This window comes from Trichosurus vulpecula, chromosome 8 (assembly GCF_011100635.1).
Source record: "Trichosurus vulpecula isolate mTriVul1 chromosome 8, mTriVul1.pri, whole genome shotgun sequence".
Lineage (NCBI taxonomy): Eukaryota > Metazoa > Chordata > Mammalia > Diprotodontia > Phalangeridae > Trichosurus > Trichosurus vulpecula.
The window spans coordinates 114,552,352-114,572,470 of NC_050580.1; the positions used below are offsets into that span (position 1 = coordinate 114,552,352).

At 41.7% G+C, this 20,119-nt stretch overlaps 1 protein-coding gene across 5 annotated transcripts in view; it reads left to right on the forward strand.

Moving 5' to 3' along the window:
• The first annotated feature begins 662 nt into the window (after positions 1-662).
• Positions 663-20,119, forward strand: part of ZNF592 (zinc finger protein 592) — a 70,260-nt gene continuing 50,803 nt past the window's right edge. Inside the window, exons 1-3 of one of the 5 annotated variants that reach the window (XM_036735600.1) lie at positions 663-772; positions 5,338-5,492; positions 18,835-18,946. The gene's annotated coding sequence lies outside the window, so the exon portion shown is untranslated. Of the gene's footprint in view, positions 773-1,293; positions 1,311-5,337; positions 5,493-18,834; positions 18,947-20,119 lie in introns of those variants that run through there. The other 4 variants (XM_036735601.1, XM_036735603.1, XM_036735602.1 and 1 more) reach the window with 4 other exon arrangements.

Sequence of the window (20,119 nt, forward strand, 5' to 3'; positions counted from 1 at the left end):
TCTGACCTTCTCCACCAGGCAGTTTGCTAGCCTTAGCTCATTAGGGCCACTTCCAGGCCCTCCTCCAAAAATGACCCCGGGACCCAGAGGTAAGGAATAAGGTAACTCCGGGTGTCGGGCTCCTAAGGGGAAGCGCGCCGACCGCGTCCCGAGGAGCTGCAAGTTGGTGCTTCGTCAGGGTCCCGGGGGGCGCGCGTGTGCGCGTGTGCACGAGTGCCTGGGTCCGTGTCCGGAGGGGCGGGGGGCTGGCTCGCGGCCCGGGAGGGAGCGCGCGCGGCCGTCGGAGTGTGCGCAGCCGGGCCTGGCTCCCCAGCGTCCCCGGCGGCGGCGGCGGCTGCTGGCCGGGGCTAGGGCCGGGGCAAGGCGGAGCAGGGCGCGGCGCCGTGCAGTGCGGCGGGGCGGCCGGGCCCAAGCGGGCAGGGCCGGGCCGGGCCACGGCATGGAGAGGCCGGGGCCCAGGCCGGGGGCGGCCCCTGCGCGGCTGAGCAGACGCCGGGCGGCCGGGAGCCCCGGTTGGGAGTGGGCGGCCCGCCCGCCCGCCGGCCTGCCTCCCTGCTGCCCTTCATCTCCCCTCCTCCCGCTCAACGTCCCTCCCCGCCGGGCCGCCCCAGCCAGGGCCCGCCGCCCGTCCGGCTCCCGCCCCCGCTCCGCCCCCGGAGCCGCAGCCCCGCCCGCCACCGCCGTCGCCATGTTGTGGCTCCCGCTGCCGGCGCTGGGGACTTAGTGAGCGGCCGAGCCCGGGCCTGACGCCGCTGCCGCCGCCGCCGCCAGGGTAAGTGGCCGCGGGCCGGGGGGCCGGGCGCGGGGAGGGGGAGAGGAGCACGCCGCCGCCGTCACCGCCGCCCCGGGTCCGGCCCCGCCGGGGAGCCCGCCGAGGCGCGGCGCTGCGCCGCGGCCCGCCCCGCCAGCAGGACCGATCCCGCTCGGCCGTCTTCCCCGCCGGCGGGCCTGATGCCCGACCGAGCCGCCCCCGGTCCGCCGGCAGCCCCGTGCTGCCCCCGAGCCCGCGCGCCGCCGCTGCGGGCATGCCCGCCGACCAGCCCCTTCCCTAGCCCCCACAGCACCTCTGCGGGCGCCCCGCGGGCGGCACGGAGCGCCCGCACACCGACCCTGCCCACATGGACCCCGGGGGGCGCCCAGCCGGGCAGCGTGCGTCCGGGGCAGCCTGGCATCGGGGGGCCCCGAGGGGTGCACGGCCCTGCTGGGCTGGGAGGAAGTCACCGCCTCCGGGGGCTCTTCTGCTAGACCTGGGATAGACCGACAGACAGACTGCTCCTAGGGTGACTTCGGGAAAGGCAGCGCTGTGTCAGGTAAATCACATCCTGTTTCCAGATGCCAGTGCTGCTCGATCCGGGTGGGCCCAAGAGTGGGGAAGTGAGTGGTGGGGCGGTGCATGTCTGCCTGCCTGCCTGTCTGTCTGTCTGTCCGACCGTCTGTCGGGGTGGGGGGCACTCTTTCAGTTTGGAATATTGGCTGCAGACCCAGCCTGACCTGACGGAGGTCATCGCAGAGGCTCCTCTTCACACACAGATTTGGCCATTTCTGGGGCTGCTTATGGGGGTTGGAACAATTCTTGGGTAGGCCAGAGGGGGCACCAGATTTCTGGACAAAAAACCCTAAATCTCCACCAACTACCTAGAGAAGGAAACCAGACCAGCTTCCTTAGGGCCAGGCCCGAAGGTCATGGTCCTTGGGCAGTGGGGTTTTGACTTTGTCCCAGGTTGCATTCACTTCCATTTGGGGCTCCTGTGGGCTAGGAGTACTGTTTCCTAATCCTCGAGTCAGTCCACTTAAGCACATAGCCTGTCACGATAGCTGGAGTTTCATCACAGTCCTTTACAACCTTTCACCAGAAAGTAGAGGTTTGAGGTGATGGTGAAGGGCGTGTATCGATGTCCATAAAATGTGGGTCATACATGAACATCAGTACAAGCTCATGGCAGCATCTTGGATTGGAAGAGGTAAGGTGAATGACCACCTACTCTACTCTATCTCTTGTGGACTTGCTTCCTCACCCAACTCTCAGGATCCAAACTCTATTGGTAGAGTGTCCATCTTCAGTGGGCTTTTTGACTGGTCTGATTATTTGGATTGTCTTATTGCCCCTCCCTAAGGTGACAATGTGCAGCATACAGAGATCTGGGGGAGTGGAGCATGATCTTGTGGCAGGACAACCAAGGTTTAGGGAATTTTAGTATGAACTCTTTCTAGGAGCTAGTGTACATTGAGGCCCATTCACTTCTAGCTGGGATTGGATTGGGCAGGTGCAGGTCAGTGTTGAGAGGAGGTATTTAGAGCTTAGAGAGCTTGGGTCAGTGGCCTAGCGAGTTAGAATTTTAGGGGGCTATCCAATTCTACAGACTTAGTGAATCTTGGTTTTGTGGAAGTGTTTTTGTTGGGGGAGGAGGGATTTGGTCGCTTTTTTTTTTTTTGGCTCATGTTGGGAGCCAAATCTTCAGTGGATGTGAAGAAATGGTTGGAGGGTTTGGTAGTGTAATTAGCGCTAATGTAGAAGGGGATTGGACTTTATTAAAATAAATTCAATGAAAACGTTTATTTACAGGCTTTTGTATGCAAGGCTCTTTAAGATTGATTTGATGCAGGTATTTGAAATCTTTGGTTTTGGGATGTGATTTAGGTGATAGACCATAATTGAAGGACCAGCTTAGCTAAGGCTGCAGAGGCTTATTGGTAGAAAGTTGACAGGTAAATAACTTATTTTGGTAACAGTAACTTATTTCTATGATTCTCTATAGGTTTCTATCCTGGTTCTCCTCTTACCTGTCTAAGTGACTCTTCCCTGTTTCCTTTGCTAGATTTTTGTCCAGGTCATGTTGGCTCACGGCAGGTGTCAGTCCCCTGGCCTCTGCCCTGGGACCCCTTCTCTTCTCCCTTTATACCATTTCACTTGGTGGTCTTGTTAGCTTCAGGTGATTCAATTTTCATTCACTTGCTGATGATTCTTTTTTGGGGGGGCGGGGTTTGGCAGGGCAATTGGGGTTAAGTGACTTGCCCAAGGTCACACAGCTAGTACATGTGTCAAGTGTCTGAGGCTGGATTTGAACTCAGGTCCTCCTGACTCCAGGGCCTGTGCTCTACTCTCTGCACCACCTAGTTGCCCCTTGGTGATTCTTAATCTGCAAATCTACATATCCATTCCTAACCTCCCTCCTAATATCCAGTCTCACATCTCAGACCCTCTCTCTGTTTATTGGACTAACGGAACTGGAACTAGATGTCATATAGACATCTTAAGCTTTAACATATCTAAAATGGAACCCTTTTCTTCCATGCCCTCCTTCTCATGTCTTCTGAACTTCTCTGTTACTGTTGAGGACACTACTGTCCTACCATTCACCTGGATCACAACCTAAGTGTCATCCTCAATCTCAACCTACTCCCCTCCCCCCCATCTTTTGGTTTTATCTTTGTTATATCTTTACTATATATGCCCCCTTCTGTCTTCTAACTACTGCCACTCTGGTGCATGCCCTTATCACCTCACACCTGGACTATTGCAGTAGCCTTTTGGTTGGTCTTCCTGTCTCATGTCTCTTCACTTGAGTCAGTAAGTAAAGATTTATAAGTATCTATGTGCCAGCTATTGTGCTCAGAGGTGGAGATGTAATGAAAGGCAAAAGACAGCTGCTACTCTCAAGGTGCTCTAATGGGGGAGACAACATGTGTAAACATCTATGTACAAACAAGATACAGGCATGCCTTTGAGATACTTTGTATTCAGTTCTAGACCATTGCAATAAAGCGAATCCCACAAATATGTTGGTTTCTCAGTACATATAAAAGTTACGTTTATACTATACTATAGCCTAAATCTGTAATAGTAGTATGTCTAAAAAAATGTACCTACCTTAATTTAAAAATACTTTATTACTGAAAAATGCTGACCATAATCTGAGACTTTATCGAGTCGTTATCTTTTTGCTTGTGGAGAGTCTTTCCTCGATGTTGATGGGGAGTGGTTTTTGCTAAAGGTTGGAGTGACTGACAATTTCTTAAAATAAGAAAACAATAGAGTTTGCCTCATCGATTGACTCCTTTCACTTGAACACTTAGAGACCATTGTAGGGTTATTAATTAGTCTAATATCAATATTGTTGTGTCTCAGGGAAAAGGGAGGCCCCAGAAGAGGGAGATAGACAGGGATGGCCAGTAGGTGGAGAAGTCAGAACACACATAACATTTATTAAGTTTGCATCTTATATGGGCATGCTTTGTGGTACCCCAAAACAATTAGTTGTTTTCATTTTGTCTTCCCTATTAGATCTTCAGCTCCTTGGGGATGGGGACTGTCTTCTGTCTTTCTTGTATCTCCATCGCTTGGCACAGTGCCTGCCACATAGTTGGTGCCTAATAAATTCTTGTTGATTGACTTATCAGAGAATTTTAGGATTGGAAAAGATTTAAAATATATAAACCTTTTAATGTTTAAACCTTTTTTGCATCATGGACCCCTTTGACAGTCTGGTAAAGTCTGCAGACCCCCTTATTGGAATTATGTTTTTAAATACACAAGATTTCAAGAGAAACCAATTCTGTTGAAATAAAGATGTACTTTTTTTTTTCCTATCTAATTTCATGGAACCCCTGGAATCCATCCACAGACATCTTGGGGGTTAAGGACCTTATTCTGTTTGTATCTCCTCATTTGACAGATGAGATCCAGATTTGCCCATGGTCTTGGACAGACAGAGAGAGATAAGACCAAAAATCCAGACATCTTGCCTCTTAGTCCCTACTTTGTTTTCTGTACCAACCTGTAATGATACTGTTTGGGATTGAAATAAATGAATGGTTAAGTGGTTGTGAGTACATGTGTTGTGGAAGAGGTTGTTCAGAGATCAGTGACATCGGGGACAACTGGAGAAACTTAGAACTGGAACTTGGGAAAAAAGATTAGTTTGAAGCAGATAGCTTCATAAATAAATACTTCAGAATATCTATGATCTACTGATGGCAGAAGCACCACTCTTCCATGCCTTAGTGCATTATAGACTACAACTCATAAATGAATTGCTTTGGCTAGAATAAATTACTAGACAGGGAAACATGTGGTAATAAGCTATTCCCCTTAGTTAGACATATCCTTGGTTGACAGTTCCTCACCAGGCCCATATTGGAAGCCATCCCAGTTTGGTAACATCTGGCATAGCTTCTCTGCTGGTGTGATGTTTGATTCCTCACTGTGGTGTGGAGGTGAACGCAGGTTCTTATAGTGAGACACTGGAGGCATAAATAAGCACAAGATATTTTCCTTCTGGAGAGACTGGAGGAATCTAATACATGGCATGAATCTACATCTTTACTCACTCTTGGCAGCTGCCCTCGGCAAGACCCTAATAGCGTACATGGAGCTTGAAACCAGGAGGCAAGAATTGGATTCTGTGAGTGACAGCGCCTGGAGAACCTGGTGGAGCTGAGCTGGAGAGAAAGTCCTTAGGTTTGAATGGGGCCTGAGAACCTATAGCAGCTGGGTGAGTCCTAGATAGAGATCTTGTTAATGTTAATCCATATTCCTTGAAGTGGGTTAAGCATTGTAATGTTCTAGATGAAGTTATTCCAGTTTCCTTGTTTTCCATATTAACAAGTAATTCATTATGACTGTTTTCATGTAGAAAATTCATCTACAAAATTGCAAATAGTCATTTTAGAATCATGCAATTTGTCGTTATTTGGGGATTTTTAAAAAATTTCTCTTTTGCCTTCCTCTTTATTTTCCTGTGTCTCCGTTATTCTTTCTTACTCTCTGTAGTGTAGTGGAAAGAGCAATGGGCCAGGTTTCAAGATTCAGGTACTATTCTAAGCTCTGCCACAGAATAGCTGTATAATTCTGAGCAAGTTGGTTTCCTTTTCTATGTCTGTTTCTTCCTGTGTAGATGATCTCTCAGGTCCCTTTCCAGATCTAAAGCTCTCTTATTTTTAGTAAGTTCTGAACCTTGCTTAAGAGCAAAAATCTTTTTTTTTTTTTTTTGGGTTGAGTAGAATCCTCTTTTGCATGTAGGCTGGCAGTACTTGGCCTTCTAAAATGTGTGCTTTCAGAACTTTTAACTATGGGCATTATTTGTGTTGGAGTTTGGTCCTATTCTGCCTTTAGATCCTTTGGGTTAGATCTATTATGAGGTCCTTAATAAAACAGTGACTTCTATATTCTAGGCCCTATTTCTCATTTTGTCATGCAGGGTTTGGTGTTTATCTTTTTATAGCAAAAGGAAAAGCTCAGCAGTCCAATTTTTGACAGATACATGAATGTTGATGTTTCTCTTTGTGTGCGATATGTGAATTACAGCATTTGAAAAGGCCACTTGTTCTGTATGGGTTTCTATTTGGGGGTATCTTGTACATTGTTTTGCCATACTGCTTGCAATAAATATGCATTTTGTGATATTTATTAATTAATTTATTTTGAGGAATATTTTCAGCAGAACAGTAGTACCATCCAGCCATGTGTTGGCTTTATTTGAGAATGGGGAAGTAGTGTTGGTGAGGCAGAGGAAATAGATTTCAGAGTTGCCGTGAGCAAACAAGTAAAATACCATAGATAGTGGTCAGGTTAGAGGAGTTACACTCCCATCCTATCACCTGACTCTTCCATCACATTTTGGCCTATTAACTGTCTCCCAGATGTAAAGATAGAGGCAGTTTCATTTGTCATTTTGATGTCAGTTGCCTGGCATTTAAAAATAAAATAGAATAAGAGCTTACTTGCCTAAGAGAAACTGGGAATAAGGACGCCCCCTGACTCTCAGAGAGATGATCGCTTGTTTAGAATTGCAATATTTGGGAATGCCCATAGATAGCCATGGTTTTAGAATGTGTCACTTTGTTGTGATGTTTCTGTTTAGCTGGTATTTGTTTAGTTGGTGGATTTGGAAGTCTTTGGGAAATAAGGGTTCCCATTCAAAGGCCATATAGTTTTCTATGTGATTTCCTTGATTGGTGACTAATCAGGACAGATACTACAGGTTACTTTAGGAAGGAGTCACCACTTTATAATGCTTTGTTCCCTTGGCACCTGAATACTCTTAGACTAGACAAGGCTTTTCAGCTAGGGTGTGGATACAAGGCCAAAGTCTTTTCTGGACCAGGTAAGTGGGTCTGAAATCCTCTTTCCTTTTCTTCATAGTTTTCGGCTGAGAATCTAGCATCCAAACTGCTGCCTGCTCTGTCTGAAGGTACTCCCTTAGAAAACCTTTTTTCTCAGTTGACATTGATTGCTGCCAAAAGTCAGGTTTTAAGGTTTGAGGGAGAGGGTGCATCATCAGCTGCAAACCATCTCCCTTGGGATGCTTGCTGAGTCATGGGATCACTGCTGGACAGGATTTGAACATTTTTAAAGAAGAAAAGGAAATGGTGATGATATGAAGTACTTTGACCCATCTCACTTTAAAGCCTCTTGAAGTTTTGGCAGGGCCAGGCAACAGCTATCTCTGGGTTATGGATACTCTGCATTCTCACCTTGCCATATATACCTTTCAGACTTTTAACCAAGCTAAGTTTGGTCATCAAAGTTGTTTCCTTGCCTAAATACATCGTTAAGGCTATTTATAAGCCCTAAAATATGTGTTTGATTAGTATGGTAGTTATCTTTAGCTAGAATCCTTGATTATTTTAAAAATCACTCATAGCACAACTACTTGAAACTGCTACTTATCAATCAGTTCATTAGTTATTTATTCAGTACTTGCCATATATATAGATTCCCAGCTTTGTGCTGGTAGATGTTAGAAAGAGGGAGCTTATAGGATGAGGGATCTTGCCCGTAAGGACCTTGTTTGGGGAAACAAAATTAACTCTTAGAAACTAGAGAGCAATTAAGTGCTAAACTGGGGTTTTCTTCTTTTTTTTTTTTTTTACTTCCTGAGAGAGAGAGAGAGAGAGAGAGAGAGAGAGAGAGAAAGAGAGAGAGTGTGTATGTGTGTGTGTGTGTGTGTGTGTGTGTGTGTGTGTGTGTGTATGGATGGATGGATGGATGGATGGATGGCTGGGCGGTGCAGTGAATGGGATGGTAATCGTAGTACCTACCCATAAATTTATACCTGATTCCACCTCCACCAAACCCTTCCTTTTACTCCTTAGTTTTTGAGGTTTGAGGCAGCTTTCTTAGATTGCACTCCCCCATTCTCCTGTCTTTGGCATAGTTTCATGATCCTACTGGTCCTTCAGTCTCCAAAAGGGATGTGTAGTTCTCTCAGAGAGATATGGCAGAAATTCACCCCAGGAATTAATTGGCAGTCAGCTAAGGACATGCTTGGGATTCAGTATAGCCCTTTCTATGGTGGTTTTGGTGGCAGTAGGGGCAGTGACAGAAGAGAGGAAAGTAGCTTTAATTGGGGGATGTTGGGAGGCACCAAAGACAAACTTTAATAATTTTGCCTAGGACTTACTCTGGCTGTACCATCTTATTTCAAAGATGATATATTTTGTTGCTGCCAAATTGTGGTACTAACTAAAAGTGCTTACAGGCTCTTTACTGGTGGTGTGAGGTGAGCAACAGGCTACTCTGAAACATTCAGAAGGAAAACAAGTAGAACTTAGTGCTATGATGTTCCCTCAATTCTACTATTTTTCATGCCTGGTTGGAGCTGTCTGTTTTTCAGCTTCGTAAGGTTAAAGTAGTTTTCTTTGTAACACACTTGAAAATAAATAGTGTTTGTTGATGAATTTTTTGTTTAGCAGAGTACCAAAAATTTGTAGCGTTCTGATCTCTTTCAAACAAGGTGATATCCCGTAGTTAGTAGCGTAAATCAGGGATACTTTCTTCTTGGCCTGCAATGAATTTTTACCTATCCTATATGAGTGATTCTGTACAGTTATCAGTACCCTCTGGAATTCTTTTGAATAGAAACCAAATCTCATATCAGAAATCTATTGCTTGAGATCACTTTATAGAATTTTATCCTTTTTCTTTCTCCATCATCTTATCTACAACAGAACAAAATTCTTTAGCATCACACACCTATTTGTAATTTGATTTACTGACAATAAACATTTTCTCCAATGGTTTGCTGTTTCACTAGCTTGATTCTGAAAGAGGTTTTTGCCAAGACAGAGTTGGAGAAGCATCTCTGATATAGTCAGCAACTTTTTTTTGGGATTCTTTGGCTGGTATCTCTTTGAATTTTTCTTCATATCTGGTTGAAAGGAGAGAAATATTCTTCTGCCCCAAGAAGTCTGGGGAGAGCTGAGGTTTCTGAGACCTCAGAGGAGAATGGCTGGAAGGAGCCAGTCCTGATGTCTTAGTTGCCTGGTAGTTGCGAATAGGAGAATCATTGAAACTTCTGCAATGTACCCTGAATTTCTGTGCTGCTGCTGCCCTGCCCTGCTCACTGTGTTGAGAGACAAGGTTTATGGAGGTTTTGATGAGGTTTGAGGGAGACTTTCTGGAACTCCTCAAGGACTGAAGGAGAGACTAGTCTGGAATGAATTCATGGACTCAAGCATTCTTTAAGTGAAGGTGGCAAAGATTTATTGTTACACTTTTCAATGGGCAAGAGTATTTAAGGAACCTGCAACTTAACAGGAATGATGCTAAAGCTTATATAGGAAAAGTAGTGGATTATCTGGCAGATATGCTAATTAGGTGATAACTTACAACCTTAGTCACAGGCATCATTCACTACTAGAAACCAGGGGGAGGGATTTCTCGGGTGTACTTTTGGTCTGTTATGTCAGTAGTGAGAAAGCTTTGAGAGTTGACGTGGATAGCTTGACCTCAGGATTGAATATGACGGCTTTGGAAATCAATACATGATAATTCTGTGGTTACAAGATAGTCTTGTTTTTGCAGGAAAATTTCTTCAGAGGTCAGCTTGTTCTTGTCATGGGGAAAAATAGTTTATTTTACTGGGGACCTGCTTATGAGTTATTGGGAGAAAAGGTAGTTTGTCTTACTGGAGCCCACTCATGAGTTATTGCTAGGCATAGTGTCCTTGGGCTGGGGAGAAAACTGTCAGGGATTGTGTTTTGAGGCTAGGGAGAAATGTGATGTTTTTAAAAACTGAGGTCGAAGCACAAGCACCCAAGCACCCCATCAGTTTCAAACTCCGTGATTTCTTCAGCAGCACAGGAGAAGGGAGAGCATGAACAGAGATTGGTCTCCATAACAGGAGGTGGGGAGATGGTGATTTGTGGTCAGAGTGAAAATTCAAGGACAGAGAAATCAATGAGGAGGTGACTAGCTTTCCTTCCCTGTCCAGGGGCAATCCTGACCTTGGGAAGGATGTTGTGTCTGCTGTAGTTGATGCTACCTCTCCTGGCTGCAGCTACATGTCTTCCCTTAATCCTCCAGTGCCAGTCTTGTCCTTAGGAAGGATATTGTGTCTACTGTAGTTTATACTTTGTGGGCCACCTGCTTGCAGTTCTCATTCTTTTTAAGATTAAACCATTTTGCTTATTATGAATAAAAAGTAAGGGTCCAAAGCAGTCAATAAATATATATGGAGCACCACTGTAACTTGCACTGTGCTATATTCTGTGGGAGAAACAAAGAAGCAATGGTTATTTTTAAAAAGGAGCTTAGTTGGGGGAATGAAAGACTAACAAGCATACTAAGAACTAAATACTAACATGATGTTTGGAGGCTGTATGTGTGTTTGCATGTGAGCAGCTGTGGTTTCTAAAGCCTAGGGAAGACCACCGGAGCATATTTGAACCTTGGAGTAGAAGTATGACCTAGAATGCTCAAATCTGAGATCCTTACATGAGCAGATTTATGTATGGGCTAAGGGTTATTTTATTTTCCCCACATAATAGTATTTTATTTTTTTCCAATTACATGTAAAGATAATTTTTAATATTCACTTTTATAAGATTTTGAGTTCCAAATTTTTTTCCCTCTCTTTTTTCCTTCCCCCTTCCCCAAGACAGCAAGTAATCTGATATAGGCTATACACTTAAAATCATATTAAACATATTTCCATGTTAGTCATGTTGTAAAAGAAGAATCAGAACAAAAGGGAAAGCCCATGAGAAAGAAAAAAACAAAAAAAAAGAGAGAAAATAGTAAGCTTCAATCTGCATTCAGACTCTATAGTTCTTTCTCCGGATGTGGATAGCATTTTCCATCTTGAGTCTTTTGGAATTGTCTTAGATCATTGCTTTGCTGAGAAGAGTTAAATCTGTCATAGATGATCATTGCACAATGTTGCTGTTACTGTGTACGATGTTCTCCTGGTTCTGCTCACTTCACTCAGCATCAGTTCATGTAAGTCTTTCCAGGTTTTTCTCAAATCTGCCTGCTCTTCATTTCATATAGCACAATAGTATTCCATTATATTCATATGCCACAACTTGTTCAGCCATTCCCAAATCGAAGGGCATCCCTTTAGTTTCCAGTTCTTTGCCACCACAAAAAGAGCTGCTATAAATATTTTTGTACATGTGGGTCCTTTTCCCTTTTTATGATCTCTTTGCGATATAGACCTAGTAGTGGTATTGCTGGATCAAAGGGTATGCACAGTTGTATAGCCCTTTGGGCTTAGTTCCAGATTGCTTTCCAGAATGGGTGGCTTAGTTCACAACTTTACCACCAATGCATTAGTGTTCCAATTTTCCAACATCTTCTCCAACATTTATCATTTTCCTTTTCTGTCATATTAGCCAATTTGATAGGTATGAGGTGGTAACTCAGAGTTGTTTTAATTTGAATTTCTCTAATCTATAGGGATTTAGAGCATTTTTTCATATGACTATATAGATAGCTTTAATTTTTTCATCTGAAAACTGCCTGTTCATATCCTTTGACCACTTAACTATTGGGGAATGACTTGTATTCTTATAAATTTGACTCAGTTCTCTATATATTTTAGAAGTGAGGCCTTTATCAGAAACACTGACAGTAAAAATTGTTTCCCAGCTTTCTGCTTTCCTTCTAATCTTGGTTGCATTGGCTTTGTGCAAAAACTTTTTAATTTAAAGTAAACAGAATTATTCATTTTGCATCCATTTTGCATTTTACAATGTTCTCTATCTTTTGTTTGGGCATAAATTCTTCCTTTTCCTTTTCTTCTCCATAGATCTGACAGGTAAACTATTCCTTGCTTTCCTGATTTGCTTATGGGATCACTAGGTTATTTTATGGAGAGAGGCTAGAGTTGGCAGTTTAGGAATGGGTTAATTCCACCCCCTAGGTTAAATAGGCTTTGCTTAGCCTTGGCAAGTCACTTAACCTATCTGAGCCTCAGATTTCTCTTTTGCAGTAAAAACAAAAGGGTTGGACTAGATGACGTTGAAGTTCATGCAGGAGGGAACAGTGGAAAGGGCTCTCTGGGTTTGGAATTAAGGGCTGTCAAATCCCAGCCCTGCCATTGCTACCTTTCTGGCTGTGGCAAGTCCCTTAACTTCTCTGGGCTTCAGTTGCCTAGTCAGTAATTTGAGGGAATTGGACTAGATGGCCTCTAAGATCCCTCCTGACTATAAATTTGTGGTCCCTTTATAGCTCTGAAATCTAGGATTTTCCTAAAACTGGGGTTATAGCAGTCTTAACATCATAGTGGTGTTCCATATATTTAAGAGACTCGTTACTTAAGTCTGTTTTCTGGTTCCAAACTTGTTTTTGTGATATCCCAGGTTTGCAGTATTATCTCAAGGAGTATCATAAAATTGTTCAAGCTAATTTTAATTTTTGTATTTATTGTCTAGCACTCTCTTGAATTATAAAAAAACTGAAAAGTAAAATCCTCGTGACAGATACACAGTCCAACAAATCAAAATTCTACATTGGCCATGTCCAAAAATGTATGTTTCATCTTCAGTTCTCTGGACTTATAGTTTGTCATTGTATTGATCAGAGTTCTGAAGTCTTTTAAAATTGTTTTTCTCTATAATGTCATTATTTAAATTGTTCATCTAGTTCTCACTTCACTTGGCATCAGTTCATAGAGATCTTCCCAATTTTCTCTGAAACTCCATTTTTTTAAACACAGTAATATTTTATTAATTCATATACCATAATTTGTTTAACCAGTCCCCAGGTGGATGGTACTCCCCTTAGTTTTTAGCTACTATGAAAATAACTGCTTTTTTTTTAATTTTTATTTTTCTCTTTGGGAGATAGGCCTACTAGTAAATGTATAGCTGGGCCAAATGATATGCATAGTGTAGGAGATTTGGGGGCACAGTTCCAAATTCCTTTCCAGAATGGCTGGGCCAATTTATAGCTCTACCAACAGGGCATTGGCCTACCTGTTTCCCCCCATCCCCTCCAGCAGTAGATGTTTTCTTATTTTGTCATCTTTGTCAATCTGATGGGTGTGTGTGGGGGGAATGATTTTAAAGTTACTTTAACTTGCATTTCTATAATTATTCATGATTTGGAACATTTTTTAATGTAGTTGTTGATAGTTTGGATTTCTTCTTTTGAAAAGTGCCTTCTCATATCCTTTGACCATTAGTCCATTGGGGAATGACTCTTATAAATTTAAATCAATTCTGTATGAATTTTGGATATGAGCCATTATCAGAGAAACTTTCTGCAAAAAAAAATTTTCCCACTTAATGGTTTCCCTTCTGATTTTAACTATATTAGATTTGTTTGTGCAAAAATTTTTAAATTTTATATTTTCAAAATTGCCCAGTTTATTTTTTGTGATGCCATCTATCCCTTGTTTAGTCATCAACTCTTCACTTATTTATAGATCTGAAAGGTAATTTCTTCCTTGCACCTCTAATTTGTTTATGATTCACCCTCATGTGAGGGAGCTTATCTTCATATACTGTGTGAAATATTGGTCAATATTTAACTTTTGCCGAAAAGCTTTCCAGTTTTCCTAGCAGTTTTTATCTAGTTACTGGGGTCTTTGGGCTTTTCAGACGCTATGTTTCTTTATGTTATGTAACTAATCTGTTGTACTGATTGACCTCTTTTTTAAACAGTATCAAATTGTTTTTAAGGATTATTACTTTGTTATATAGTTAGGTATGTTACAGATAGACACTTTTTCTTTCTAACTTTTTTCATTATACTTTTGCAATTTTTGACTTTTTCTTCCTCTGCATAAATTTTTTCTGGTTCTATAAAAATAATCTTTTGGTAGTTTGTTGTGACGTTGAGTAAGCTAACTTAGATAATCCGTTTTGTCATTTTCTATATTGGTTCTACACCCTAAACAATTAATATTTCACAATTTTTTTGGTCTGTACTTTTGCAAAGAGTGTATTTATAGTTGAATTAATATCATTTCTGAGTGTATCTTGATAGGTACACATCCAAATATTTTATTGCTTCTCCAGCTACTCTGAATGGGATTTCTCTTTCTAGCTTTTCCTGTTGAGTTTTGTTAGTAATATACCGAAATACTGATGATTTCTGTGGATTTATTTTATATTCTGCAACTTTGTTAAACTTATTTAAATTTTAGTTGATTTTTTTTAGACATGTCTCAGTAATCATTATTATCTGCAAAAAGCAAGAATTTTGTATCTTCTTTGCTTCTGTTTATTCCTTTGATTTTTTTCCTCCTTGTATTATTGCTACAATTTATTACATTTCTACATTTCTACTGCTCTACTATTGTACTACTACTATTTCTGCTACAATACAATTTCTAGGACTATGTACTAGTATTAGTGATAATGAGCATCATTGCTTTACCCATGAGCTTAGTAGAATGAGTGCGCGCACGCGTGTGTGTGTGTGTGTGTGTGTGTGTGTGTGTACGTGTACTGATGTATTCTTGTGTCTCTATCAAATCCATCTCAAAGATGGATTCTTTGATTATTTATTCTCTCTCTCTCTCACACACACGCACACACATAACTTGTTCAACTATTCCCCAGTTTAGGGACACCCCTCCCCCCTTTGGATTCCTATTTTTTGCCACTTCATAAACAGCTATAAATATATTTTTAAACATTCTTAAAATTTGTTTTGCTTAAGACTGATCCCTCCCTTAATCTCCCTTCTGTCTAATTCCCCATACTCCCTTTTTCCCCTTTCCCTCTTATTTCCCTGTTGAGTCAAATATATTTCTGTACAAACCTGTGTGTGTATTTTTCTTTTGACCAGTTCAGTTGACAGTGATGTTCATATATCAGCTGCTCCTTCCTTCTTGTGTACTCTGATTGTGTTAGGTGATATTCTTTAAACCTTTTTTTCCCTTCCCGAGTATTCCTCTTTCCATTCTTTTCTTAAGATCATCAAGACATAACCACTCCCATAACCACTGATGATGATAGGATTCAGAGGGAACATGTATCATTTCCCATATTTGAACGTCAGCAGTTTATCATTGTTTATTGTGGTTACCATTTTATGTACTCCTGTGTTGAAACTTAAAAGTTTCTCTGCAACTCTGTTCTTTTCATCAGGATTGCTTGGAAGTCCTCTTTGTCATTAAAGGTCCATTTTTACCCTTCTGTAGCATAGTACCCTGTTTTGCTGGTTAAGTTATTCTTGGCTATGAGCCCATAACCTTTGCCTTCCAGAATATCATATTCAAAATTCTCAGATTCTTTATAGTGATGGCTGCTAAATTATGTGTGGTCCTGACTGTGGCTCCTTGATATTTCAGTTCTTTCTTTCTGACTGCTTATAATATTTTCCTTAATCTGGATATTCTGATTTTGGCTGTCATATTCTTGAAAGTTTTCATTTTGGGGCTTATTTCAAGTAGATTTTTTTCTGTTTCTGATTTGCTCCCTGACTCTTAAGAGATCTGGGCAGTTTTCTTTTAAGAGTGTTTGAAATATGATGTCTAGGTTCTTTTTTGATCATGGCAGTAGTATAGTCCAATTCTTAAATTTTTTCTTCTCTATTTGTTTTCCAGGTCACTTGTTTTTGCTATGAGATACCTTATATTTCCTTCTATTTTTTCAGCTTTTTGACTTTGTCTTTATTGTTGCCTCATAAAGTTGTTGGCTTCTGTTTGGTCCATCTTAGTTTTCAGTGTTTTTGTTGCTTGGGCAAGGTTTTGTATGTTTTGTGCCAACCTGTTAATTCCCTTTCCAATTCATTGTTCAATAACTCTTATTTCATTTCTTATTTTTTCCTCAAGCACTCATTAAATTAATAAAAACATTTTAAACTCATGCTTAATTTCTTCCAGGAATTGTAGTCTTTTAAGCCCAAGCTGTGTTTTTCCTTTGAAGTATTGCTTCATGTTTTGGAGTAGTCATTTTTTTCTGTTTGTGTCTTGAGCTTCCCTTCCACCATAATAGCTCATTATAGTGGGGTTCTTTTTTTGTTGTTCATTTTTCCATCCTACTTCCTGACTTCCAACTTGATGTTAGGGCTGGGCTTTGCAGCACTTCTAGAGGGAAGGTCTGGTCCTGTTGCTGCTATCTTGGGGTATTGAGTATAGTATTATTTCACAATTTCAGGGACAGACGTCAAGCTTTCAGTGCTCCCAAAGTGGTTTGATCCAGGGCAAAATCTGATTGCTTAGCCACTGTTTTAGGCTCTCTCTGACCTGAGTTTTGGTCTGATTGAGACTTGCTAAACTCTGCCCATATGAGTCAGTTGGAAAGCTCTCTTGGTTCAGAGTGGCAGAAGTATAGGCTTCCCTTTGGTCTGGGATTCCTACTCTGGTTATTCCTTTGCAGATTGGGCCAGATGCTTTAAATGAAACCCTGCACTCAGCTTGGGGTCTGAGCCACACTGCTGCTGCTGCTGACAACTTGTGAACTTCCCCCTTTTTCTGTACAGTCTAATAAGACTTCCCTAACTGGGGACCCCATTCCCCTGGTCAAGTTTCCTTCTCTATCCTAGCATTTGGTAATGGGTGACATAGTTGCCAGTTGGCACCTATCCTTGTTGCAGTGCCTCTGTATGGGTCTAGCAGTGCTACATATGAGTCTGGATTCTCCTGTAGCCTGGTACACAGCCTCTCTTGACAATGCAGTCCTCTCTACATATAGTGCACTTCTGGCCTGACCTGTTGCCACTGTCTGCAGACTACCTTTTCTGATTCTCTATACTAAGCTGGGCTAGACAAAGGACCCACTACAACTTTTTCTGGATTTCCCTATCAAGATTCTGTCTGGTACATTTTCTAGATTTTTTGGGAAGAATTTTGTGGAAGGGATCTTGCTGCCCTGCTTTTTTTTTTTTTTAACCACTTGGCCATCTTGGCTTCTTTGATCTGAATTCTTTATCCTCACTTCCTGGTTGCTTCCCAGTCCACTTCCCTCTGATGCTTAATTCATTTTAATTCAGCAAATATTTCTCCAGGTCTTACTATGTGCAAGATATTATTGGGGGGAGAGGATATGAAAAGATTGATCATTGAATCAAGCATTTATTAAGCACCTACCATGTTCTGACGTTATGCTGGGTGCTGGAGACTTAAAAAAAAGGAACAATTCTTACCCCCAAGAATTTACATTTTAATAGGAAAGACAAAGAGTGCATGTGACTAAATCGATACATATGAACTAAATATATAAATACATATACAAAGGGGTTAAATACAAGATGGCTTGGGAGGGAGGACAGTAGCAATTGGGAAAAGCTTCATGAAAAAAGATGGTGCTTGAGTACTATCTTAGAGTGACTCTAAGGTAGAGGGAATGCATTCTACTTTTGGGGGATGGCCAGTGCAAAGGAGTAAAGATGGGAGATAGGGTATCACGTATAAGGAAGAGAGATGCCAGTTTGGTTGACTTGAATGGGGGAAGGGGAATAATGTGAGTGAATTTGGAAAGATAGTTTAGGGCAAGGGTGTGTGTGTGTGTGTGTGTGTGTAGGTAGAGTTTTTAAAGCTGAGGAATTTGTGTTTTATCCTAGAGGCATTAGGAAGCCACTGGAGGTGACATAGTAGAGAACTCACATAATCAGAGCTCTGTTTAAGGAAAATTACTTTGGCAGCAGTGTGTAGGAGAGATTGGAGGAACTCGAGGCAGGGAGACTAATTAGGAGGCTGTTGCAATAATTGAGGTGAGAGGTGATGAATGCCTGTCCTAAAGTGGTTGCTAGTGAGAGAAGAGGTCAAACTTGAGAAATGTGAATGAACTAGATACTGCATTCCTTCCATCAACGAGTTTATAAGAGGGGATAAGACAAATACACAAATAACAATACAAAGCAGAATGTGGTAAGTACCTCAGGAGAGATATACAATTATATGACAGTTTATAAGAGGGATCACATCTAATTGTTGGGGAGGGAAGGATCAAGGAAGGCTATGAAAGAAGTAGTGTTTGAATTGGACTTTGAAGGATAGATGCAGTTGGAATGAGTTGGGAGTTGGTGAGTATATTTGAGGTAGAAGGAACAGTATGAGCAGAGGAGTGTTTAAGTGTTTAGCTTGATATTCAAGGCCATCCATGTTCTAGACCCAGACTCCCTTTCTATCTTCTGTTTTCTCTTTTTTTTTCTCTATTTTCTGTTTTCTCCGAATGTAGTTTATTTCCATTACTGAACTATATGCTTGGATTTCCCAAATTAGAAGATGAAATATGGTTGTTTTGAGGGTTTCAGTCACTAAAGTTCTTTGTGGTCTTCTATCTGCCATGCATTTTGCTGTAACTTTTTTCCTTTAGAGAGATATTTTGAGTAGTCAGCCAACTGGTGTGTCAGTCACCAAACAAAAGAACTGTTCCTAATTAAGTCTTGGCTCTTTTTGAAATTGGTGGTCTAATGGGAGAGAACAACAGGGGGAAGGGGGAAAGATAATAAATCTGTATGTCTTTGCTCATATTGGGAGCCTGCTTTAGTTTTTTTTGTTTGTTTGTTTGTTTAAGGATTGTTCTCCATGACAGGCTATAATACTTGGAACATGTTTACTATTTTCTCTCTCCCCCCTTTCCATCCCTTGCTTTAATCTTTCTCCTTCAGGTTTGCTAAAAGTATATATTTTTCTTTTTTTTTCTTTTCCCTAGGAGATATTTATAAACTAGATGATGTGCCTGGGTAGACATTTTTACTTGGTTTGCTGCTTCATACCTCCAGCTGTGCTCACTAAATCCTTCCTCTTATGAGAGCCTCACTAAGGTATGCTATTTGGCCTAAAATGAACTGTTCCTATATTTACCTGGGAATGTTTTTATGTAGACAGACCTAGTGTCTGGTACTTGACCAAGAAATCCAGTTCTGTGTAGAATGAACCTATTCCCTTTTTTCTTCTGTTACTCAGATGTTTTAAGTATGATTATCTGGGGGCCATTGTTTGAGATCTATTTTATGGCCTTTTTGGATCAGTCTCTTGTACAGGTGGGAAACTTGGTATAGAGAAATTGTGACTTACTCATAGTACTGAAAGGTGTCTTTGTTCAGGCTGTCCTTTTCCACCATCACTTCCCCAAACTCCTACCTCTAACAAGGAGTAGATATTTTTGCTGTGGATTGTCTGAGGGAAAATATGGCGTAAACATTTTAGGATCATCTTTTTAAAATTCCTCTTTGAATATGGTTAGAATTATAAATGAGAAGATTGGATAGTTTTCATGTTTTTTAGGTTGAATATATACACATGATGACAAAGCTCCTTTGCTCAATTACCATCTCAGTGCAGAGAATTCCCAAATTTGCAGCCTCATTCCCTTTGCTGAGCTCCATTTTCATTTCTGAAACGGTCTATTGGTCATTTCCAATTGCATGAGATATAGGCATTTCAAACTCTGCATGTCCAAAAGAGGACTCACTGTCTACCCCGCCCCTCTCGTCCCGTCCTGTCCCGTGTCCCCGTGTCCGTGTCCCCCCTCCCTCCCCCCCCCCCCCCCCCCCCCCGCCCTTGCCGTCTCTCTTCCAAACTTTCCTACCTCTGTCAAGGATGTTGTTGTTCATTCGTTCAGCTGTGTCCAACTCTTCATGACCCATGGACCATAATAGCATCATCCTTTCATCATCCATGTTTGTAGCCTCAGTTACCCTTGATGCTTCGCTCTCTCTTAGCCCCTCTCCACTCCCTCCCAGAGTTACCTACTCTTATTGATTTTAACTACACATCTTTCACATTTTTTCCTCTATACCCACACAGCCCCCTGCTCTGTTCCAGCCCCTCATTACCTCTCATCTGGACTACTGCAATGCTTTTCTACTTGGTCTTTGGTCTTTTCATTTTCTAAGCCAAGAGTGGGGTCTAGGAACTTAGAAATATTTTAAATACCTATATTCCAATTTAATTGGTTTCCTTTGTAATCTTAGATATTTTGCTTTATTTATTTC